The following is a 25,404-nucleotide window of genomic DNA, read 5'->3' as shown; positions in this document are numbered from 1 at the left end:
CCTCGAGTATCCCAGATAACTTGGGGTTAGGGCACAAGTGATCCCAGGAACTACTCACCTTACCATCTTGGCCGTTTACAGAGTAACATTTATCTTCCACCAGTTCCGGGAAGAGAAGGCCTAGAAGTTTAGGGAAAAAAAAAAAAAAAAAAAGGTAAGAAAGAGTTAATATAAATGAGGGGAAAAAATAGAACAGTGAGATAACAGTGCACATAGATAAGGAAAGACATTTATGGTGTGCAGTTGCACGGTGCCACAGTTCACAAAAAGAAGTCGTGGATTCTCTCTGATTGGAGGCTTTTTCAAAAAACAGGTTAGGGATCGGCCTGGGTGGTTTGCATGTCCTAGCAACAAAAGCAGGGGCTGATGACCTTGGGGGTCTCAATTAGACTATGGTAAATCGAATCAAAAAGCAAGAAGACAGAAAGGGGACAGGGATTTTTCCTCCCCACAGAAAAAGAAGGTTGTGATACTGGTGAGTGGGTAAAAGATTAGCATATGGTGTATAATCCTAAAAATATTATATTTTACAATGCAAAAAAGAGCAAGGAGTTGGAATATATATGGAGGGAAAGAATAAAATTCCGAGTGGTAACTTGACAAAAATTATAATATGGCTGTTATTTCAGCACCCCAAAATCAGTCCTTTTTTCCTCTTTAAAAGTCCTGCCACATGGAGGAACGAGAAGGAGCAATCCCAATATTGACAGTAGCCTAAAGTACCTGCGTATTTTGGCTAAACTTTGTGAGAATTAGGGCATCAAAGCAATTTTATTTGTGCTCAAAAACTCTTCAAGCACACATTTCCATACACACAGAATTATTTTCTAGATAGGAAATGTAAACTTTCTGCAAGGAAACTATACCAAAGCTGCATTTTATAACCATCTTATTATTTTCACAGTCAGAGGAATAACTGACCTGGCTCTAAAAAAATTGAAAGTAAGCCTTTGGCGGAGGCCAGTTACAATAAGCAGACATCTCCTCTAGCTGTTTTTAGAGCTATTTTTTTCATGGAGAAATGCCTAGGAGGTAGGTAGAGTTGTGTGAGTTCGTAAATTTGGTTGACCTACCTTCCCGCCCCCACTCCAAAAATGTCTCCTAGAAAAAGAACAATACACTGTCTCCTGCTATAGCCACAATAGGGATTAGTGGAGGCTACACTATCTGCTCTGAACTGTGATATTCAGAGAACGGGCTGCAAAGGGAGAAAGCCTGACTTTAAGTTCTCCTCATTTACCTCTTACATGTGGTCCCCCTGTGGCAAGTAATCTTACCTCTCTAAGCCTCAATTTCCCCCCTATGTAAGAGAAGGAAAATAACAGCACTTACTCCATCAGTTTCTCGTGATGATTAAATGAGATAGCGGCCTTGGAATGATCGTTAGAAATATTCAGCAATGTGTTTGTTTTTCTCCCCCATGATGCCTCATTAAACTGCTTGGAGGCCCCTCTCCTCAGCCCAGGCCTTGGCAGATAGTCACCGTTGCACCACAGCAAAGCTCTCATGGTAGAACTGAGGATAAGCACACTGAATTATTTGCAGCCAAGATACTGATATAACCAATACAGTGGATAAGCAGGGCTTGTCAGACATAATCAGAAAACAATTTTAGTGATTCCCCCCACTGCCCACCGAAACCTGTCCTGTGGCCTGATGCCTGTTTGCCACATTTTTAAATGGAAACTCAGGCAGGCCCCATAACTTTTCTAGTCACACTTAAATTTTTTAAAAAGTTCTCCAGCTGTTAGCCATAGACATACAGACATGTAATATACATAAACTAATTAACATGTTTGATTCTGTATCACAGTCAATTTTTAAAATTTCTTTTACATTTTCAGAATTTCTCCAGAAGACAGTAGTCCCTCAAAAAGCATAACCAAAACCTACTGAAAAGAGACAGAGGGGATGCATCTTAGATTACTTTTTGTTCCTACCTAGAGCTCTTATTCCTTAACCACTCACCCCACTTCGAGTTTGGCTCTGGTTATTCCAATGTAGTAGAAAAAGAGAAGCAATAATGGCAGAAATGGCCTTCCTACTCCATTGATATTGCTGTGAACTAGCTTATAAGCTCTCCAGGTTTGGTAGGTGTGTAAAGCTGACTCTGCGATCAGCATCTTGCAGTCGCTTCAAAGACACCACTATCAAAGCATCTCTCTGGCTGCCTGTTGATAGCCCCTCAGTCCCCTGAAACGAACTTGGTAGCCCCCTGTTCTGTTGAGATCACCTCATCTCTCCAGGCTGTTCTCTGAGATAGCATTTAGGTAGACCCGGAGGCTGGTTTTCTCACTTGGGCCTCTGTGTACACAAGTGATCCAATGGACGTGGTCACCACCATTTGCTCCAAAAACCACAGACTTCCCAATGCAGCAGCTCACCTCCCTTAGAACAGCAGATCCACATCTCATTTTGGAATGTGGAAGCAATTCCCATCAATTGCTTATGGTCTCTATTAAAACTGAAAGGAAAGACATTTTCTGCCATCAGGTAGCGTGGAATACAGAGAAGTTTAATTTCGTTTTAGATAAATAAAGCAAAATTTCTTGAACAAGTGTTAGTTTGAAAATTTGTTGCCACAATACAACATTCATGTATAACTTACAATATAATCTGTGAGTGCGCATATAGAACTCAAAGCATTCATTATTAATAATATTATTAGATCAGAGAAATTAATAATCCTCATGTCTAAAGTGTTTTCTCTTCTTAAAAAAATGAGGGAAATTAAGTGAAAGAGTAGACAGTAAGACAATGATAGGGCCCACTAGAATTACCTAGAGACCTTTTCACATCTTTATGGAGGGGCAAGGATGGTGATGGAGAAACAACATGAGCAGAGACAGGATTGTGGGAATGTTCTAGTTCTTCATTTAGATGGGATTTACAGAAGTATGTTTATTTTGAGGTAACACATTGACTATACATTTGTGATTTCTGTACTTTTCCATATTTATATATAGCTTACCCTTCAATCAAATTGGAAAAGGTGGTAAGTGAGTAGCTGTTTATTTTATATTCTTTATACCTTGTATATATGTTATCAATCTATATAGGAGGAGAGTAGGACTAATCATTTATTTACAATAAAAAATGCATGTTACTTCAGTCATTTAAAAATTAAGTTTAAATATTAAAGAACAGTAAAATCCCTGAAGATTTTTAAAATATATGAGTGTCTAGGCCCCATCCATCTTCCCAGAGAGTCTATATGATCTGAAGTAGGGCCCAGGAATCCTACTTAAAATGTGCAGAGTTATAATTCACTGTCCTATGAGTTAAATACTTAGTTCTAGAAGCAAATTAACACCTTTTCACAGTTAAATGACGTCTTAGGTTTCACTGGCAACAAAGTAATCTGTAAATCCTTTTAGGCTTCCAATTATAAGATCCTAGTTTGGTCAAGGTTATTTGCCTTCAGTCTGGCACAACTCCTGGACCAGACTAGATAGTGAATCGGGCCTCATTTTTCCACCCCTAGCACTCTCATTTCCCCCACTCCTGTCAGGTAACTTGCTGCGACTGTGCAGCAGCTTGGCCATCTTCTGAGAGTGCTTGGGAAAGCGAAGGACAATATTTAAGGGTTCCAATCACCGAGAAGCTAAGTACGAAAGTTTTCCTCGCCGTTGTTGACCCATGCTTGTTGCACAGATTGCAGACCTGCAGATGGACACCTTGTTCCTGGTTCACTGTTGCCCAGACCCTTCCACTGGGGGCCCCTATCCCTTGCTCCTCATATTCCTGATTTCTAGGACCCATAACCCTACTATAATTATAATCCCAGCATTAGCCTAGGTTCCTGGGTACAACCTTTGCCCTACTTATTGTATGGAATTTGCTAATACCTTTGCCATCCATTCCAACAACAGGCCTGGATAGCACCAAGCTGTCCTGTCCTGTCCTGCTGCTGAAAAAATTTTAAGTTAATAATCTTTGAAGTTTTGTCATAAAAGTGTTAAATAGTACTCTATACTACATCTGCCTTTTGAACTGTATGCAAAAGAAGTTATATTGACTATGTTATATTTTATAGAAATATGTAAATTGTTCTATTATAAAGACACATGCACACGTACGTTCATTGCAGCACTGTTTACAACAGCAAAGACCTGGAACCAACCCAAATGCCCATCGATGATACATTGGACAAGGAAAATGTGGCACATATACACCATGGAACACTATGCAGCTATAAAAAACTATGAGTTCGTGTCCTTTGTAGGTACATAGATGAATCTGGAAACCATCATTCTCAGCAAACTGACACAAGAACAGAAAATCAAACACCGCATGTTTTCACTCATAGGTATGTGAACAATGAGAACACATGGACATAGGGAGGGGAGCATCACACACTGGGGTCTGTGGTGGGGATAGGGGAGGGACAGTTGGGGGTGAGGATGTTGGGAGGGATAACATGAGGAGAAATGCCAGATATAGGTGATAGGGGGATAGAGGCAGCAAACCACATTGCCATGTATGTACCTATGCAACAATCCTGCATGATCTGCACGTGTACCCCAGAACCTAAAGTACAATGAAATAAATAATTAAATATGTGCACTTTTATCTGACACTTGATTGCTTACCCCTAAGGACATCATTTCTGTTGACCTACACTAGTACATCTATTTGCAGCAGTAGAAGCACTTTTGGAGAAAATCACCTGTCCCCTAAGAACTGGTCTTACAAATCTATGAAGTAACATTAAGTGCCATAACCTAATCACTCATAGATGACCAAAAGAACACCAAACAGGCATATTTCCAGCAGATAAAATGCCTAGCACTGCATGGTATTAGATATTCTCTCCTCTGTCTAATATTATACCATACACCATCCTCTGTTTTTCTAGTAGGGAAATCTCCTGCAATAATCCATTTGCCTCACTTCCCTAGAAAGGCTTGTTTCATTATTTGATGTTGTGTCTGTGTTAGTATGGTTCTGCCATGTGACCAGAAACTGAGCAATGTTCGCATGAGCATACCATGATATGGTAAACAGATGAAATGTCTGACAGCCAATTTGACATATATTTTTAATGATAAGTATTTATAAAGTTATTATTTCACTTCTTAATAATTAGGTGAGTTATGCATGTTAGAATAATTTGCATTTGTTTTATAGTTCTAAAACCTGATAATTCACAGAGTCATCACAGAATAAAGTAAGAATTAGGAAAACTGGAGGTTGCCCTGGGTTTCTTCAAAAATCCCCCACGCAATCGAGACAACTAAGCTTCTCTGTTTCAGAAGTGAGCACTCAGTGTTTCTATACCCTGCTCTATCTCTGTCCCCAGGCCACACACACAGAGGAGAAACCAGAACAGACACACTGGCTCTAGGTCACTCCTGGCATAGACAGAACAACCCACATAGCAGCAGTTTTCTGTCTTTTTAAAGGAATAAAGATTGGATGAAGCTGTCTCAACCCTTGGGCTCCTTGCAGGAAACTAGTGCAGAACAACAAATTATTTTTTCTCTCCTCGCCTAAGGTATAGTTTCTGTAAAAGAAAACAATCTACAGAGTACACTTAAGGGAAGGAAAGGCCCCTGGCTTGACTAGATTAAATCTGGAACGTTATAGATGTATTGGTACTATAAACAAACACCTTAGAGTGCAGGAGAACAATGTAGAGAAAAATTTGGAATCTTTTATTCATTTGAATCTGGTAGTTTTGAAACTGAGTTGGATCACCTACTGTGATTCAGATATATGTAGCATATCTGATAAGATGTTGGGGTATGTAACTACATACACAAGTTTTAAGGATTGATAGCGAAACTGGACTGGAAAAGAATGTGTTAATGTTACATACCCTACCCATTCACCCATCCCCACCTCCCTGGTGCTACGGATTCAAGCACCAGAAAAGAATAACTACAGGAAGGCACTGATGGAAACATTTTCATATATTACTCTATGCAATATCAAAGCATCAGCAGCCATTGGCTTGCAAGATGAGGAAATGTGATGCAGGCTCATGGAGCATCTCATCCTCTCCATTACCTCTCAGGTATTGCAACTTCTGGAGCACTGGTGAGTAGCTCCCATGGTGTGGACTTCATCGTTACCATAGAAGGCAGCAACAGCAGCAGGTGCAGCAGTAAGTTGCCCATAAGTAGCTGCACAGAGAGTAAACATCCACGAGAGAGTCTTGCGTTGTAGAGGATTTTAAGCACATGAACTATAAGACAAGGCATCCCTAGGACACAATAAGTGCTTTTTAGAGAGGTGCTGGAGGTCTTGTTTTACGCAACAGAGGGTGAAAGTCAGTGCAGTTGAAATCACTCCTGCCTAAGAATGCTTGGTAGCCATGGGCTAGTGAGACTTGGAGAAATGTATGTTGCACAACACTTTAAAATTTACTGAAGACCTACTCAGTGCCCATCACTAAAGCTGGATTATGTGGGAAGTATGCAATGTCTAAGGCACTGCCTGGACATTAACTGAATGAAGAAAGAAAAGAAAGAGAGAGAGAGAAAGAAGGAAGGAAGGGAGGGAGGGAGGGAGGGAAGGAAAGAGAGAGAGAGAGAGGAAGGAAGGAAGGAAGGAAGGAAGGAAGGAAGGAAGGAAGGAAGGAAGGAAGGAAGGAAGGAAGGAAGGAAAGGAAAGAAAGAAACATATTAAGTTGATAAAACACATTCCAAGGCCAGTGGTTCTCAAAGTGTGGCCCTGGGCCAGCTTCATCAGCTTCACCTAGGAATTTGTTAGAAATGAAAATCCTCAAAACCTACCCCAGACCTACAGAATTGGAAACTGGAGGACAGTCTCTGTGATCTGTGTTGAAACAACCCCTCCAGGTGACTGTCCTAGTGAGAAGCTCCAAAAAGAATGGGGCATTTCAGGAGGAAGATAGGAAGATGCCAAAAGAGGAAGGACAGAAAAGCAAAAGAATGGGAGAAGATTCAAAAAACATTTGCACTTTATCTAAGGTTGTTCTATTCCTTTTCCCGTCTTTATGAGAGTTCCATTTCCTTCCTGATATTTTATCCTTTGGATTGGAAAACACAGAATGTGTTAACATCACGTACCCTGCCCAGCCACCCACTCACCTACTCAACCCTATAGATTTAAACCCCTTCTCAAAGCAAGTTCACAGCATGTAGAAACTGGAAAAAGAAGGAATTTAAGAGAGACTACAGTTCACAGCCCATGGAATGAAAACCAGGAGTGCTCATGGCTGAGTGTGGAGGGACTGCCTAAGGAAAAATGCCAGAGAAAAATCAATCCTTGACAGGCCATCACCAGTTATGAATCCATAAAGACTCCTTTTATAGTAAAATCGCACAGCTTTCCAAAAGGCAGTCATCAGGTTCCCATGGTCATGTAACATGAAGCATAGCCAAAAATTATAAGCCTAAAAGTTTTTGGTTAGAAGCTTGGAATGGGTTCTGAAATAAAAAGATGAAAAGATACCAAGGAGTATAATACAGAGAAAAGAGTTGAATATTTTTATAAGAATGAACATGTCGTTCTCTAAATATAACACATTCCAATTATTTTTCCACAGGAAATGACCAGTGATTTGGTTAAGAATGCACATTATACTGCAGTACTTTGGGGAATGAAGCCACCCCTGACTGAGGTGACCATCAGTTCAGAGGCAATTCCTTGTTTTATTTTTGCACTAATTGCTTAGAGAAATAGCAAGACAATATAATTTATGACAATAAATCTGCATTTAACCAAGTTTAGGAATTTGTGAACAAAAAGATTAGTATCTCAGGTAGGTGTTTTTGGCAAGATATTTAATTTTTCTCAATTTCCTCATTGAAAAACTAAGACCATTATATCTAGTACACAGAACGGTTCTAATAATTAAATTGCATGTTATATGTAAAGCACTTAGCACAGTGCTTGATATACTGTAAGATGTAATTGCTCATGCATTATTTTCTCTTTTCTTGCAAGGAAGATACTAATGTCTAGGCACTCTCTAAAGAGACCTAAGACACTGTTGATAAAATTCACTGATCAACATATGATTTGGGGTTCAAGAAACAGTTGTCAGCATTAGTAAGTTGCTAATGCAGCAAATTTTCCAGAATTTGCTTCACTATTTCCTTCTATACTTAACAGAAGACTTGAAAGATAATCAGGAATATATTCTGCATGCTACTTTAGATTCAAATCTTTAGCTATTTTTGCCTTTGAAATTTAGAACCAGTCTATGGTAACCTATGTTAGGCTATAATAAGGTGAGTAATGGCAATGTAATTGAAATGGGTGGGGGTATCATAATTGAGTGCTGGTTTTACCTTTCTTACTAATGGCATCTATCTCACAGAGCTGGTGTGAGGATTAGATGAATTAATACGTGCAAGCTTTATCATACCCAAAATAATAATAACAAAGTTGGTTTTGTCATTATCAGGTGGGGAAAGACGGACCTTAAAAATATTCATTTATTATGGTCAAAATGAGATTCAGAGTTGCTCGTGTCCATTTATACTTTGATCAAGGGAGAGGTCACCCAGTTATTGGATCAATTTAGTCAGTTCTTCAGGCAGATATCTCCCTATTATGGAGAAACCTGTAATAGCTTAGTAGAGACTGAGGTGTTTGTTGTCATATTTTTAGACTCTTCTATTATTCTTTTATTTTTTCATTTAAAATATTTTCGAGCAACTATCATGTCATGGGGCATTGTGAAAGTACTTTGGAAGTAGCAGTTGAATGATATTCAATGGCCTAGCAGTCAAGGGGCGTATAGGATCCTACCTTCTAGACTGGACTCTCTCTCAAAATTTCATCTCTATCCTGTTCTCCACCTTCTTCCTCATCTACCACCCAGAGAACCTGCCCAAACAGAACAGAAATGTATAGTTTCAGGTCTCATTTCTTTCCATTCTGTCTCAATATGATTAAGTAGATCATGCCTACTTATCTCAAATATGTTGATTCTAATCATGCCAAATTTGTCTACCAAGTGACAGTATTGGACTGCTTTGGGTAGTTTTATAGATAATTCATTTTCATTGATAAATAATTCACCTACCAATCTATCATAAGTTTCCAACTGAACCAAAGCTTATTTTCACTTATTCAATTATTGAATCATGGAAAAAAAAGACATTCTTCTTTTTGTTAAATAAGAAAAATGCTTTACAATTAATTAAATTTCAGCTCACTGGTGGATATATTTCTCTCTAAAATATACAGTTTTGCAAAATAAAAAAGTTTAATAAGATGAGTTTTGAATTTCTGCAGCTAAAGCATATAAGTGAGAAGCTTCGTGAACATGAATTTATCACTAAACATTTTTATTTCTTTTAAAGTTTTCCATGGAGAGCACAATTCAAAATTAACATGTATAACTTTCTGCTTCAAGCAGTATATTTTGTTAGGCTGGAAATTCTCAAAGACCCTCTTGCCTAAAACCTAGACCTATAATAAATAAGGAAAAAAGCACATAATTTATTGTTTACAAATTTCCTACAAGTGAAAGTTTCTCAAATGTAAAACTTCCATAAATTGACATCAAGTTACCTGAGGTTAATACTAGAAATCACAAGCATGCAAAGAAAAAAATACAGAGAGAGAGGGAATTTTTGAAATTATTTGAATCCAAACATAAATATAGATAGATAGATAGACAGATAAATGGTTTAAAGCAAGACAAAGGGAACATGAAAGAAAAAAGTTTTTAAAACGATTGGGTACACATTAAAAAGAATTTTAAAAATAACACTAAGAAATGATAAAACTGTTCAAATTAAAATTCACTGGATAAAATGCTGCGCCCTGGACTCAACAGTGTAGCTTACATTCAACTAAATCTTCTACAAAGATAAGTTTAAAAATTAGAAATATATATACATATACATATATAGTGAAGGCATTGGAAAGCCAGTGTAAGCAACACTGAGCAGCTAGAATCCTTGAGAAAGGGAAGCAACAAGATGTATTCAACATTCACCTCGGAACTTTCCTGAAGGCATTTTCCAAATTGTGGTGAAGGTGAAAAGAGCCCAAGAACAAAGCAGGAGTCTCACACGTCAGAAGAGACAAAGTCTGGCATTTCAGGATGCCAAACTGGATACTATCTGAAGAGCAAACTAGATAGCATGAGGAGAAATGCCAGTTATAAATGATGGGGAGGAAGGCAGCAAATCACACTGCCATGTGTGTACCTATGCAGCAATCTTGCATGTTCTTCACATGTACCCCAAAACCTAAAATTTCAATAAAAAAAAAGAAAATTTAAAAAAATAAATAAAAATAAATTATCTTTTGGGAAAAAAAAAAAAAAGAAAGAAAGAAAAGACAGGAAGCTAAGAGAGTCCCCAAATCTGCATCCTCATTTGCCTCAAATTGTAGGTAAACTTCTGAATTGTGCATGTACAAGGGAAACCTTCAAAATATGTAGCAGGAAACAGCAAACAGCTCAAATGCTGAGCAGTAGTTTCAGCAGCTGAACGGCACTGTGGAGTTAGAGCTTAGAATTCAATCCAGAAGGAGTGTCCAGGACTTGGGCAAAGCCACTTTCTAAGATGAATGGTCACATCCTATAAGTAACAAGTTAAAAAGGTCAAGCATAACAAAGCTTAAAACCAAGTCTCAACTGGATCAAAATCATTCACTGAAGTGCTTTATAACTGAAACACAAAAAGCACTTTTCTGGGAACATCATATACAGAATGTACAGTAGCCATCTATATTCTGAAACTTGATTGAAAATTATAAAACATGCTGAAAATAACAACAGCAAATGACCAACATGAAGGGAAAAGGCGGGAAATTTAGAAATAAAAACAAAAAAGACGCAGGCTCTAACCTTCAGGAACTCGAGGAGGTAAGCGTGCAGCTGCTGCCATCAGAGCCTGAGCCTAAGCCTGACGCATCAGGTCTACGTCACTTCCTGCGCCCACGCGCGCACCCCGGCTTTGTCCCTGAAGTTTGGGCTCTGTGCTACTGAAGTCTCTGGCTCTTACGGTTCACGAGCCCCCGCCTCTATCCAAAGGCCTTTTTCCTGTGCTGTCTGCAAAGCCACCTTCTCCCTGCTTGCCCACCAAGTACGGCCAAGGTGGTTGACTGCCAGTTTCCACCTCCATAAAGGCAGCTGAACGTTTCATACTGGAAGTTCTTTGGCTGGCACTCCCACAGTTCTATGAAATAAACTTCCTTAAAGCCCTATGAAGTATGAAAGCTTTCCCCTGCTCTTTGGCTTGCTCTTTAAACAAATTTTGTTTGTATCGTACAGAAGAGAGAAAAGGCTGGCTTGCGATCGCATTATTAACCAATGGGGACATTGCAGTTCTTACCAGGAGATGAGCTATGCTTAGAAGACTCAGACTTTTTAGAAAATCATTTCTCCACTTAAAAAAAAAATGAAGGCGGGAAAGAAATTTCACAGTATACTGATGAACAGTCACCATGTTTATAGTTTCCATATGACTATTCTAAAATAAAACATTTGTCCTAAGACCTATATGGCAAGTCGGTAGATAAGAGGTATTTGCAAAATGCTACTTATTAGTATGCTAACTTGTATGAATTAATCCTAATGAATAATGAGGGTTGACTGGTCTTGCTTGAAATTGTGCCTGTGAAAGTTATAGCAGTCTTATTTGAAGTGTATTATGGTGCTCACTTGCTTAATTTAATCTTCAAACATTGTACTATGGGACAACTATAAAATATTAATGATATTGTTACCAAAATAAGAAAAAAATATTATTTTATTATGTCAAAAGTTTAAGATGTTCCACTGCCATTGTTCTAACTGTCCAGTGTATTAGCCCTTCTTTGATGTGCTTACGAGGTGAATCCATGAATTCCTTAAGCTTTCTGCCAGAATTCAAAAGGTCTAATTAAATGGTGAACAGTAAGTAGACTGAGGCAAATTTCCAGTGATGCTGTCATTTTTTCTGCTATGCCTTTAGCTTGATGATTACAACACAATTCTGTTTAAAACCAAATGGCATTAGTTCTTATCTATTCCCCAAATTGGAAATTTATTTTAGTCAATATTTCAAAGAAATATGAAGTCATAACAAACGCTATCATTATTTTTACTCTGAAGTGCAAAGAAGATAGAGAGATTTAGAACTAGCCATCATTTAATGGTGTTTAATGACATTTATTTTCAGTATATTTAATATGGGTCATTTTTTTTACCTCCTCTAAAGAGGAATAATGTTTATCGATTAAAAGTGAAAAATAATGGTTTAGACACCAATTCTTTTTCAAAATCTTTCACTATATTATGCATTATACAATGGATTTCATTCTTCATGAGATTTTTTAGTTTACCTAAAAGTAGAGGTAATGACTTAGAGAGAGTTCTACAGGAGACTCAGACTTTAAAATACTTAGATTAATCAATAAAAGAAGTCCATGGCCATACCACCCTGAACGCGCCCGATCTCATTTGATCTTGGAGGTTAAGCAGGGTCAGGTTAGTACTTGGATGGGAGACCGCCTGGAAATACCGGGTGCTGTAGGCTTTTAAAAATTATAAAATTTAGAAAAAAAAAAAAAAGAAATTAAAGCAAAAGATGAGGAGTGGGAGAATGTCAACAGAAAATTAGGAGCTATAAAAAATCAGGTGGTGCTGGGCGCAGTGGCTCACACTTGTAATCACAGCACTTTGGGAGGCCGAAGTGGGATGAGGTCAGGAATTCAAGACCAGCCTGACCAACATGGTGAAACCCTGTCTCTACTAAAAATGCAAAAATTAGACAGGCATGGTGCCTGTAATCCCAGCTACTCAGGAGGCTGAGGCAGGAGAATTGCTTGAACCTGGGAGGCGGAGGTGGCAGTGAGCCGAGATCCCACCATTGCACTCCAACCTGGGTGACAGACTAAGACTCTTGTCTCAAAAAAAAAAATTATGTAGACATTCTTAGTTTGAAATTTTTTAGAAATCTGAAATTATAAACTATTTATTTGATTTTAAAGGCAGATAGAACAAAGGAGAACACAAAGCTTGTGAAGTCAAAAACAGGTCCCTAGAAAATATTAAATATAAAAGCAAAGTATTAGAAAAATAAACAGAAAAAAATCAAGTGTTTAAGATATGTATTGGACACAGTTAAAAACAAAACATGGGTGTAACTGGATGTCCCAAAGAAAAGAGAAAGACATTGTGGCAGAAATTATATTTTAAATGACAGTGATAGAATTTTCAAACTCAAAAACACATCAGTCCAAATATTAAGTAAAATGATTGAACTCAATACAAGATATGTGTGATAAGATTATCAATAAACACCGCATAGTTCACTTACTAAAAAAAACAAAATACATGCAATTGGAAAGAGAATTTGTAAACTAAAAGGTAGGTCAGAAGAAAATACCCAAATTGACATACAGACAGTTAAGAGGATGGAGAATACAGAAAGGGCATGAGAGATTTATCGGACACAATAAAAATATTTACTCAATGTACAGAAAGATAAGAGAAGAAAATTGGACTAAAACAATATTTGAAGAGAAAATAGCCAACAATTTTTCAGATTTAAGAAATGCTAGAAACCTCCAGAAGGATAAACACATTTCCGTTTTATAAGGAAGCATTATAAAGTTTGGATAATTGAGGTTTCATCACATTTTTATGGAATATTAGAAATGGAAGAGGCCTGAGAGATAAACTAAATATAACCCACTGATTTTATAGAAGTAGCAGCTTGAGGGGTCTACCAGTAAATAACTTGAGAGTAAGACAGAATAAGAGCTCTTAAATTCAAATTAAGTGATATTTTCACTATACAAGACTTTCTTTCCTATTTAATTTTCTTAAATCAACAGCATTATCAGAAGATAGAGATACAGTCTATCATTTTAAATATAGATTTTCCTAAACTACTTTTTAAATCTTTCTTGTTGACTTTCATAATGTCAGGAATATTGATAGTGAAAAAAAGTAATATTATGTCAGTCACTATTTAAGATCACATTAGAGGCAGATCAGGGACTATATTTCAGGTCTCTGAACTTTCAAGAACAGAGTGTTTTTCACATCCAGGTTTGTTTTTTATGTTGGCATTTGAGCACTGCAACCTCAACCAAAAACCACTGTTCGTTTGCCTTCATTTTTAGCCTTAGCAATTATTTGTTATGTGATCCATACACTTTCTAATCTAATTCTCTATATTATGTGAAAGCGGGGTGGAGGAGTACAGAAACACAGGTGGAGAAAGGAAATATGATTTGTTGATAGCAGACATCTACCTTTTGTCTACCTTTGTTTTCTTATTTCTTACAGTAATAGACCCCTCCACTCTCCTGGATGTAAGAATGAATACAGGGCTAAGCTATGGCAAAAAACAGTACATCTCCCTGTTAGGACAGCAACTGGTCCAGGGTTGAGAACTTTACTCAAGCTTGGAATATTAGCCTTCTTCCAGGACTTTTAAATTGAGAACACCTACTCTCCAGTCATGAAGTGATGAGCTTATGATCCCAGGAACTGGGATAGCACACAGCATTTCAGCCAGCTTGAGAAAATGAAGCCACTGTTTAGAACGAAGCACAGAAGGAGAAGGAAGAGAATAAAATGGATTAGAGCCTCTAGTTCTATGTTTCATCTTCTCTGTCCTTACCATAATTAATTTGCCAATGAATTTACCCTTTTGCCTAACAAACTCAAATTGAGTTTCAATCACTTTCATTTCAAAGATTTTTGATTGATGCAGAGATTTGTACAGATGGTCCCCAAGTTTTGGCTCAACTTATAATTTTTCAACTTTACAATGATGCAAAAGCTACATGCATTCAGTAGAAACCATACTTTGAATTTTTATCTTTTCCGAGGCTATGGATATGAGGTAATAATCTCCTATGATGCTGGGTAGCAGTAGTGAGCCACAGCTCCAAGCCATTTGATCATGAGGACTGAAAATGATACTGCACTCTATCATATGCTATATTCAATAAATTACATGATATATTCAACACTGTATTATATAATAGTCTTAATGTTAGATGATTTTGCCCAACCATAGGCTAATGTAAGTGTTCTGAGCACATTTTAAATAGGGTGAGCTAAGCTATGATATTTGGTAGTCTAGGATATTATGAATATATAACGGCTTATCAGAGAGGTAAGTCTAGGATTAGCTATACTTAGAATTGAAATCTTATTGATTACAGACTTTTAAATGTGGAACTTGCTGAAACAAGATGGGATGGGGACAATGTAAATCACTCCATCCCTATCTGGGTGTACGATATGCCTGTTATGTAGTGTAGTAGTTTGAATGGTGCTTCCAAAAATTCATATCCACCCGAAACCTCAGAATATGGCCTTGATTGGAAACGGGGACTTTGTGATGTAATTAAGTTGAGGTCATACTGAATTACAGGGGGTCCTAAATCAAATGACTGGTGTCCTTATCAGAAGAGGAGGGTGCACACAGAGACACAAGGAAGAGGCATAGGAAGATGGAGGCAGAGACTGGAGTGATGCAGCTACAATCCAAGGAAGCCAAGGATTGCGAGAGCCGCCAGAAGCTAGGAGGAGGCAAGGAAGTATTATAGACTGCAGGAAGATGCAGGAGAGAAATATGCTTTAGTTAAAACCGACTCATCTGAAGAAGACTGAGAATAGCCGACTCATCAAACAGATGACAGATGTAGGTTTTGTGGCTCTGACAATTGCACAGTTTGGAAAGCCCATTTAACTAAAAGAATACAAATTTAGATACTAAAGTAAATATTTACTTAGAAAACACACAAAAATAAGTTACAACATTTTAAAAGTTAATACAACAAACATCACGATTTCAAAAATTTAATAAATTACTCTTGTTATTAGTGTCATCATTAACTGCCTGATACAGCTTTATAATATTTATTCTACATTTTTTTTTGGCTGGATATTCTTTGAGAAGTTCTTTAAGGAGCAATGATTTTTTTAAATATTTTCTCTAGGGAGGATAGAAAAATAACCGAGTCTTTAATATCATTTATTGAAATTTATTTTTCATTATTTAAATTTAGAAAATATTTTTCCATTTCACATCTAGTTATTGAATTTTGCTGCTTCTAAATACCTCCAGTTTCTTGCTTACATGACTTTTTGTCTGGAAACAAGCCCTCGGAGAATCCCAACCCTTTGATTTAGCAGAGTATGCCTGCCCCCAACATTTTCACACGCACACACACACACACACAGAGACACACACACACAATTTCTGCAGCATCTGGTCTAACTTGTCCAGATTTCACTTATTTTTTTTTTCACTCCTTCAAGTCTGGGATTTGTGATGTTAAATAGCTATGAAGCCTAATTCTTAGTTTCCAGGCGGAGATGAGAGCCAGGAGTAATTCAAGCTCTTCTCATTGGGGTTAAAAATAAGGTCCAGATACTTGATTAGGTTAACCAATGGTTGTTCCTGGAGGCCAGGAGAATGTAGACGTAGTGCTGATAGCCTGCTCTCGATCCATCTATAGTGTAAAAACACCACCAGGCCTAAGGCTATGACCTTTAAGCTGGGGCAGCCCATTTGCTAATGTACAGCCATGGCTGCTACTTACTTATTCCCCAAACGGATGGTATAAGTAAGAAGCACATGAGCTTAAGCTTCTTTAGCTTCATGATACATCCACCTCTGCATAGAGCTTGGGTTAGGATAGGCCCATTTTGCCATTGACTGGTGATCCTAGATAGTTGAACAATCAGGAACTATGCTGACAGTAAAGCTGAATTTTCTACCTTCACAATATCCGATGCTTCATGATCTTCTCTGCTGTCCTTTTACCAAGACTAACTTCATTGTTACCTCTTCTTTCTCCCTCTGATTTATTCTCTCCCTGTACATCCAGTAATTACCTCTGCTTATTTGCAATATTTCACTTATATCATGGCCTTGACATTTATTAGTTGTTTGGAGTTTTTTTTTTCAGTTGAAAACACACACACACACACACACACACACACACACACACACACCAAAAAAAACTCAACTCAAGCTTCCAGAAAAAGAAATTTGGTGGGTTATTATCTCTGGAACATTTAGAGGTAGAGTAGGCGTCATGCAGCTCAGTCAGGTCTGGCTGTGTTTCTCTGTGATTCTCCTGGCATTACCCTTATCCAAGGGCTGGCTTCATCCTCAGGCTGATTTTCCCCCTAATCACAAGGTGGTAGCTGCCTGAAGCAGCAGACCCTACATGCTCCCTCTTTTATGATTAAGCAAAAAAGATTATAAGCATCCCAGAACCACTCAACATTTCTGAGCTTTGTGCAGAAGCCACTCTTAATAAAAGAGTGTCATATAGGTTTATGCCTTGGTTGCATGCTCCCTGCAGAACCAATAACTATACTAAATGATTTTGAATTGTCCCTGGACTTGGCTATGGAATCAATTCCACACAAATATTTAATCTCCTGGCTGCTACACAGTGGGGAATGCTTAGATGTTGGGGATGCAAACAAAATGTCCATTATAATCACAGTGTATTCTCTTTTTATAAAACTGTGAGATCCTAGAAGATAAAACCATGAGATCCTGGAAGATAGAGACACTATTGATTCACCTCTGTATCTTAAGGTCCTAACCTATGGCTGGCATACAGTCAATATTAACAGCCACCTGAAAGAACGAACAAATGAAATAATAATTGATTCTCCTCAAAACAATATTTGTCAGCAACCATTTCTGTAATTCTTAAAGAATATTATAATTGTAATAACCCCATTCTCCATGGTTACAATTTTTATTAATTGCTTCCTGGGTCTCTCATTTGATTTCAATACATTGCCGATTATTTTTAGAGCTGCCATTAACACAGATTTCAATCGCTGTCCTGTTTTCCCCTTGAGCAGTGAAGTGGTTGCCATGGAAACAGAATCCAGTGCCTCCTTCTAAAGCCTCACATCAATGCAATTTGATGAGAGGAACTAACACACTACCTCGTACCTGTATTTTATAAGTCTGAAGATCTATTGCCTGTAAAAGATGCAAGTCATTACTGGGATAAAGCATCCTTGATGAAGCATGGATTTGACAACTTGTCCAAAAAGATGTATCAGAGCTCTCATCTGGAAATAATGCCCTAATCAGTGTAGGAGAAAGGTTTTAATGCTTGAATTGACTAAAAATGTGAAGTCACAAGGTAGATTTTATTTAAAGGTGGGAGGAGGAATAATTTTAATTGGCACCACTCATACAGCACAAAGTCACAGACAAGTAGCCTTTCTCGAAGTCCCATGGTGATTATTTGGGAAGAAGCCTGGTTTCCCTAAACTCAACCCTATACAAAAAACTGGATATGAAGTCTAATCCAGGTAGAATGGGGGTAGGGAGAGGGAGTAGCTTCCCAGGTCTGGATGAGGTAGCTCTGTCAGCCAAGGGAAACTCTTTGGAGAATGTCGCTGGTCTAGATCTCAGCTTCTGCACTCTGAGCAGCTGGGAGAAGTGTATACCGGTTACCTGGGCAACTCTGTAGCAAACCAACAGCATCAATTACATATACTTATAAAGAATTCATCACCAAATTTTTTTATCACCTTCATGAGGCCTTTATAGAAATGATTCACAGGAGGGTCTAGTTACAGGAAGGTCTAAGACCAGATCCTAAATTCTCAGCTGGGATAAATTTGAATAGACCAACCGTTGACCTTGTCAGCATGCTGGAATATTTTATTTTGTGGCTGGATGTGCTGTGATGAAATTTTCTATCATGTCATGAGATGTTTGCATAGAGTAGCCTGTATATCCCTGAGAGCAGCCTGGATTGACCCAAAGACATGGTCTAGGAGAAGCCAGGATAAGGCCGGTACAGGTGACAAAGGCGCCTGGGGAGGCAGGATTGGAGGAGGTTATAATACTAGGGCCAACTGTACCCACAGGGACCTAAAGCATAGGGACCCAAGCAAAGCAGATATAATGAGCCGAAGAGCTATAGCCAAGTAATCATAAAAGCAGTATTGAATCCTAGAAACGGGCAGGTAACAATGAGCTAATATGCCAGAAACAAAGCTGGAAAGGTACATGTACAGACTGGAAAAGGATTAATAAGCTGAGATCAGTATCAAAGGGCCGAGGCAGCTGATGAGACTGGGCTGTAAGAACAGATGGCATCCTATCCAGTAGATTTCATTGCAGTAGATTTTTTCCCAGTACAATGTTTTAACAAAAGGCTTCCTCCTCGTTTTGTTTCATTTTTTATTATCTGCTTGCTTGGTTTACAATCATGGCCCTATCAAGACTGTATTTTTGAAGATAACAATCAGTATATCTACTCTTGGTCTATGTATTCTTGGTCTCTATATAAAAAGGAAGATTATCCATGAGCTAGATCACAGCTGATTCTCCCAGTTGTTCTGGCTGCCACGGTTTTTTTGCTTGCCTTCATGTCAGCCGCATACCAGCTATCCCCAAGGAAATGTCAGCGGTAGTTATAGGAACCATCCCATCCTGTTTCAAAAAATCAGGTCAGTGTTATTACAGGAGTTGGTTTCACATACCACCAGGTTTAGAAATATTTTTTTTCTGTCAAAACATGCACAGGCTTCCTAACACTGAATAAGAAAGCCAGACCACATTTGGCCTGATTTTAGGACTCAAGGGTATTCAAGGCTGGCAAGATCTTTGCCAGGCACTTGGAGCTGTTTTCTTGCCTTCTTCATACTAGGCCTATTTCCAAGTGGCTGGATATAGATATTGTTTTTACTTGTTTTGTTTTGAACAAAATTCTTGAACTGCTCCTACGCAGACTCTTACTTTTTGATCTGTACCACTGAAACCATGCGCCCCACCCTGCACCACTTGCCCTCACTGTGCCCATGCCCGCTTTCTGGCTCATTCTTGTCTCAACACTCCTGCAATACTCCCCTCACTCACTCCATGGTAGAATTCCAAGAGGACTAGACCCGAGTGAGGCAGTGTCATAAAAGATGATGTCAGAGGAAAGCTCGGAGCTGGGCCAAAGCCTTGTAAGCCTTTGGAAGGGCTGTGGCTATTACTTCTAGAGAAATGGGGAATCATTAGAGCAAGCCTGTCCAACCCGTGACCCACAAGCCACATGCGGCTTAGTACGTACTTCAGTGCAGCTCCACACAAATTAGTAAACTTTCTTTAAAACGTTATGAGATTTTTCTGCAACTTTTTAGTTCATCAGTTAACGTTAGTGTTAGTTTATTTTATATGTGGTGCAAGACAATTCTTCTTCCACTGTGGCCCAGGGAAGCCAAAAGATCAGACGTCCCTGCAGTAGAGGATTTTCAGCTGAGACGTGGACATGGTCTAAAAATAATCAAAAAGGCTCAGTCTGGATGTTATGTTAGAAGCAAACAGCAGAGGGAGCAAGAGTGAAAGTCGGAACTCCAGCACATAATCTAGATTGACATGTTGGAGGCTTGAGCCAAGTTGTCATAGCAGAAGTAGCAAGATTAGGTCAGATCCAGATATATATTTTGAAAGTCGAGGGAAAAGGATTTTCTGATAGATTGGATACGGGGTATGAGAGAAATGATGGAGGCAAAGCTGACTCCAAAGGTTTGGGCCTGAGCAATTATTTAAAAACTGACATAATACTTCAGGAAATCACGATTGTGCCAGACATCATTCTAAGCACTTTACCAACCACAACCCGTTAAATCCTGAAAACGGCCTATGAGATAGATGCTCCTAGCGTGCCCAAACGTGATGCACAGATTGCTTAAATGACTTGTGCAAGTTCCCAGTGAATGTTGTTGCCATTAATTAAGATGAATCAGGACAGGAGTAGAACAGATTTGGAGCAGAACTAGGAGCTTAGTTTTAGACTTTTTAAGGTCTAGAGACTACTGACAACCCACTGTCCAGGCTCAGTCCACTTTTGCTTTCAGCTGGTGTTAGTCGATGGTGTAGACTTCTTACCTGCAGTGGTTATATCAGGTACTCTAGGCTGGCACCAGAGGACCCACAGCTTGGTCTTCCACTGAAGCTGGTGGTATGCTGGTAAATGTTTAACAACCAGCCTTCTAGGGGAAAAAACACCTAGCATTTGCTTAGTATTTGCTGATTTTTGTGGTGTATATATTCATACCATAGCCAATTTTACACAACCACCATGATGTGAGTGAACATGGACATTGGAAGAGATGTATGCTCTATGCCCTCTGCTGTAGTGTGCCAACAACTGGAGCCACTACAATAATGTTAAAGTCCTAGTGAACATCTAGAAATGGTATGTCAGGGCTCCCAAGTGAGAAGGAGAATTTATGGTTGTAGACATAGCCAAAGTAGCTGGGAAAAATGATTTAGGCTTGAACTATAGTTCATTATGTATAATAAAGGAAGAATAGACAGAATAAAGTCAAAGGGGTGGAATAATGGAGGGGCTGCACAACTATAGGAGAGTGAAATGGTTGAAATAGCCAATTCTTCATTAATGTCATGGGGGTGGGGAGCAGAGATGACTATTGATAGAATCTGAAGAGAAATTAAAGTCAGGTCAGCCAATCAGAAGTCTCAGAAGTAGGTAAAGGAAGAAATCCCATCAGTGAGGAAAAGAAGCATCTGAGAACTCCAATATCAGGCAGTAGCAGAGACACTCAAATGTTTGCTAAATGACTGCTTCTACAAAACACCCGATCCAGGAGGAAAATTTTTAAATGTTTCCAATACAGTGTGTCCAGGTTAGGTTGAGGAAAAGCTCCATAAGTGATTTATGTATAATATAAGATTTGAAAACTTGGTAAATATCAAAGGCAGAGGGACTCAAGATATCAAGGAGTCCCAAGATCAAATAAAGGACACCGAATGATGAGAGTAGAGTTTCGGGTCAGAACAGCACTGACTGAAAAGCACAAGACAAAGATGACACAGCAGTGACACACACAGGTGGGATACATAGGTGAGAATTGATGCTGAGACCTAAACACCAAGAGACAAGTTAAGCATCCTTAGCAAAATTCACAAAGGGTCCTGTACACATCACCAAGAAATTTTTTAAGGTTATTCTAAAGGTAATGTGTGCCACGAGAAAATACCATTCAGGGAAATGACATGGTGATTTACTTTTACAGTAGGATGGAAGATAGAATGCAAATAAGCAAGACTGAAAGTAAGTGAACTAATTAAGGAGGCACATCATGCAAGAGATGAGGGTATGAACCATGGCTGTGACGATAGGAATGAAATAGTGAGGCTGATTATACAGCTATTTTAGAGGTAGAACTGACAGAGGATACCCCATTGGATATGGGTATCTATTGAATATAGAAGGAATAGGCATAAATTAAGAATAATTTCACATTTTTCACTATGGAGAGGGAAGGATAGAGAAAACTTGAAGAGGATTCCCACATTTTTAACTAGAATGATTCAGTAAGCAGTGTCATTCAGGGAGATCAGAATCTAAGAAGAAAACGCGAGATGGGAAAATGTGTGTTCATCAGAACTCTTGATGGCAAATGAGAGAAAACTCAGCTGCCTTAGGCAAAAAATGACTTTTATTGCTGCACTGAATCCAAGAAAGAAATAAACCAACAAACAATGGTATAGTGGACTGTGGTGGCTATAGTGCTGTCTTCTCAGAATGTATTATAATATCCTTTATAGTAGCTGTACCCTCCAATTCCCATGATTTCTGTGAAGCTCTGTCTGACTCTGATCTATCCACAGACATAGAAGTATCATATGAGTCGGGTCTAGCCAGAGTGATTGGTTCAAAGGTGGTCTGGAGACCTAAGCTACACCAATCAGGAGTCTTCATTAGACTTTTCCCCTAAGGCTTTTCTTTGAGGTCACTGTTTTGGAAGGCTGAAAGACACTGAAGCAGCTTGCAGCCATCTTCCTCAGTGCCTTAGGAAAAGCATAACTGCATGAAGTCCAGTTGAGACCAATTCAAAAGCTAAAATAGCAGAAATGGGAAATGTATAAAAAGAGAAAACTAGCAGTCCTGAAGTGCCAGAAGCATAAATAGAGGCCTGGTCACTGCAGCCATTTGGTTATGTTAGCTACTTTGATGTCCTTCCCAATTATATAAGAAAATGAATTCTTTTTTTCCTTCTTAGGATAGTTAGCAAGGATATCCATAATATAAAGTACAAGATTCTTCATTAATACACGTTGAAAGGATAGCCTAGTGGGCCCCAGGAAAAACTAGATCCAGCCACCGGAATATCACCAGAATCTAGTTCACTACCTTTCATCTGTGCCTCTCTCTGCATGTCAGTTTTATCCTTTCTCACTGCAGACTGTTTTCCTTCTTAAAGTTGGAAATGTGACATAAACAGCTCTCAGATTTTACTTCTGATAGGTTTTATCTCCGAAGGGAACTGCCTTTTATCTTCTGTGCTTCCAAGTTCAAATATTCTAAGGGAGGATTGTAACTGATCCACCTTGTGTCACATAATGAATCAACTAAATGTATTTAGAGTCTTAAAATACTATGATTGGCTTAGCTTGGGCCAGGTTGACATCCCTGAACAAATCAAATTGGAGTCAGGTTCATGTGGTGGGTTCATGTAAGAAAATGGCAATGCTCAAGGAAGCTGTAAAATTAGACCAGGGAGAGAAACACATCTAAGAAGAGAGCTTCTATTTCCAGAAGAAGGACAACTATAGCTGTAAGTGCCTCTCGTAGGAAAGATGGTATTTTAAACATTCTGAATTTGAGACCTATGGAGGACCAAAAGGAGGTCAAGGAAATGTGACCAGTTGAAATTATTACACAAGCCTGCGAGAGACAATTTATGCATTTAGCTGATTTTGATGAAACAGGTTATTTCAGATTATAGATTTCAAATTTGATATATGGTTTTACCCCAAATTTACCTAGGTCTCTAGTTTTCAAAACAACTTTGCACACTTAAAATGATTATACACTGTAATATAGTGGACACTGTGAATTAAGAGAAAGAGTTGTGAATCACAGAGGCAAGACCTTAGGAGAAAAAAATCCTGATCTATGTTTCTCCCTAAGAGGCAAGAGACAAAGATATGGACTAGCAGAGCCTCAGGACCCCAAGATTTTTGGTCTGAGCAACTGGAGTATTGCAACTGAGAAGGGGAAGGTATGTCTAAGGCAGGATTGGGGTAGGTTTGAGGCATCCAAGTAGAGATACTGAGTAAGGTATTAAACAAATGGAATTGGATTTCAGGAAAGTGATCTGGGAACTCTAAAATTAAGGGCTTAGGAATAAAAGGAAGAACCATCCAAGGAGATTGATGAAGAATCTTTGAAAGTAAAAGAATAACCAAGGCAATGTGGTGTTCTAGCAGCCATGTGAATGCAAAGCATGAAAGAGGAGGAGAAAATCAATTGTGACAGATGCTACTGAAGAGTGACATAAATAACGACAGAGAGTTAACCATTGGATTTAGCAAACCGGCTGCCGTTGGTGATTTTGACAGTTTCTATGCAGTCATGAGAGCAAAAGGTAAGGGTTACACTTTAGCCACAAATGCCAGCAGACAAGGCAGAAATTAGACGGGTCATTGTCCTAGAAACTAGAGGATTTATGAGACATACTCTAACATCTTAGGACTCTGACTCATATATGTTTACAATGTCCCGTGAGCCCCAGCCCTTCCCTCAGACACAGCGACACCACCTGAGGGAGATGACTAAAAGCTTAAAGGGCTGTGTAATAAACTGAGCATTGTTTGTGTTTTACTCTTTGCCAACGCAGACTATTGATAAAGCTTCTGCCTAAATTAACAGATCAAACTAAGCTTTAAATCAAAGTTAATGTTTTTTCTTCTTACCAGCAGGTGTGAAGAAAGAAGTAATCAACTACAACAAAACTAATAAAATTACGTTTTATCCTCATGTTGGATGTATTACCTGTGTTAAATCTTTGACCCTCATGTGGGCCGAATTTTTATTATGTTTCAGTAGTAAACTTCTCATATCAAACTTCTCATAGCTTATGCTTGATAATTTTTTCAAGCTTATCTGATTTTTTTTTTGCAATTATTACTATTTGGCAACTGTTAAGCTGTATGTTACTGGTGATTTTGGTTCATGCAATTGAATAATAGCCAGGTAAAATTCTAAAGGTAACAATTAAGATAAGTTTGAAAATGGGACACCCACCTGAAAAGTAGAAGAATAGAGGGAGAGAATCAAAATGAGAGGACTCAGAAGTTAGAAGCAAAAAAAAAGAGAAGAGGTAGTGGATGAAGCAGGCTTAGAGAATTCTTGAAAGTACATGTAAAAAGACACATAGACACATTACAGTTTTTCACCTTCTGTGGACACTTACCTGCATGTGTATTTCAGGTCTACTTAAAAATTTCAGAAAAAGGTGCATATTTTGGAAATCATATTAAGAACTAACAACACAAGCACCGAAATCAGAGAAAATCACACACAGGGGTCTGTAGTGGGGAAATAGGGGAGGGACAGCGGGGGGTGGGGAGTTGGGGAGAGATAGCATGGAGAGAAATGCCAGATATAGGTGACGGGGAGGAAGGCAGCAAATCACACTGCCACGTGTGTACCTATGCAACCATCTTG

General features: G+C 38.5%; 1 protein-coding gene, 1 long non-coding RNA gene and 1 pseudogene across 2 annotated transcripts in view; 2 read left to right on the top strand and 1 right to left on the bottom strand.

The window, feature by feature from the left end:
- GASK1B (golgi associated kinase 1B) overlaps positions 1–282 on the bottom strand; it is a 52,032-nt gene extending 51,750 nt beyond the window's left edge. Inside the window, exon 1 of the mRNA XM_017526022.2 lies at positions 59–282. The gene's annotated coding sequence lies outside the window, so the exon portion shown is untranslated. The remainder of the gene's footprint in view (positions 1–58) is intronic.
- Positions 249–14,485, top strand: LOC108302422. Its single transcript, XR_001824337.1, has 3 exons — positions 249–313; positions 2,967–2,999; positions 14,216–14,485. It is a non-coding gene; the product is annotated as an uncharacterized LOC108302422 (long non-coding RNA).
- On the top strand, positions 12,342–12,455 carry LOC119470788 (annotated as a pseudogene).
- Positions 14,486–25,404: the final 10,919 nt, after the last annotated feature.

Source organism: Cebus imitator, unplaced genomic scaffold, assembly GCF_001604975.1.
Source record: "Cebus imitator isolate Cc_AM_T3 unplaced genomic scaffold, Cebus_imitator-1.0 Scaffold40, whole genome shotgun sequence".
Taxonomy (NCBI): Eukaryota; Metazoa; Chordata; class Mammalia; order Primates; family Cebidae; genus Cebus; species Cebus imitator.
Note: the sequence above shows the minus strand (reverse complement) of the source record. Positions and strands in the feature narration are given on the sequence as shown.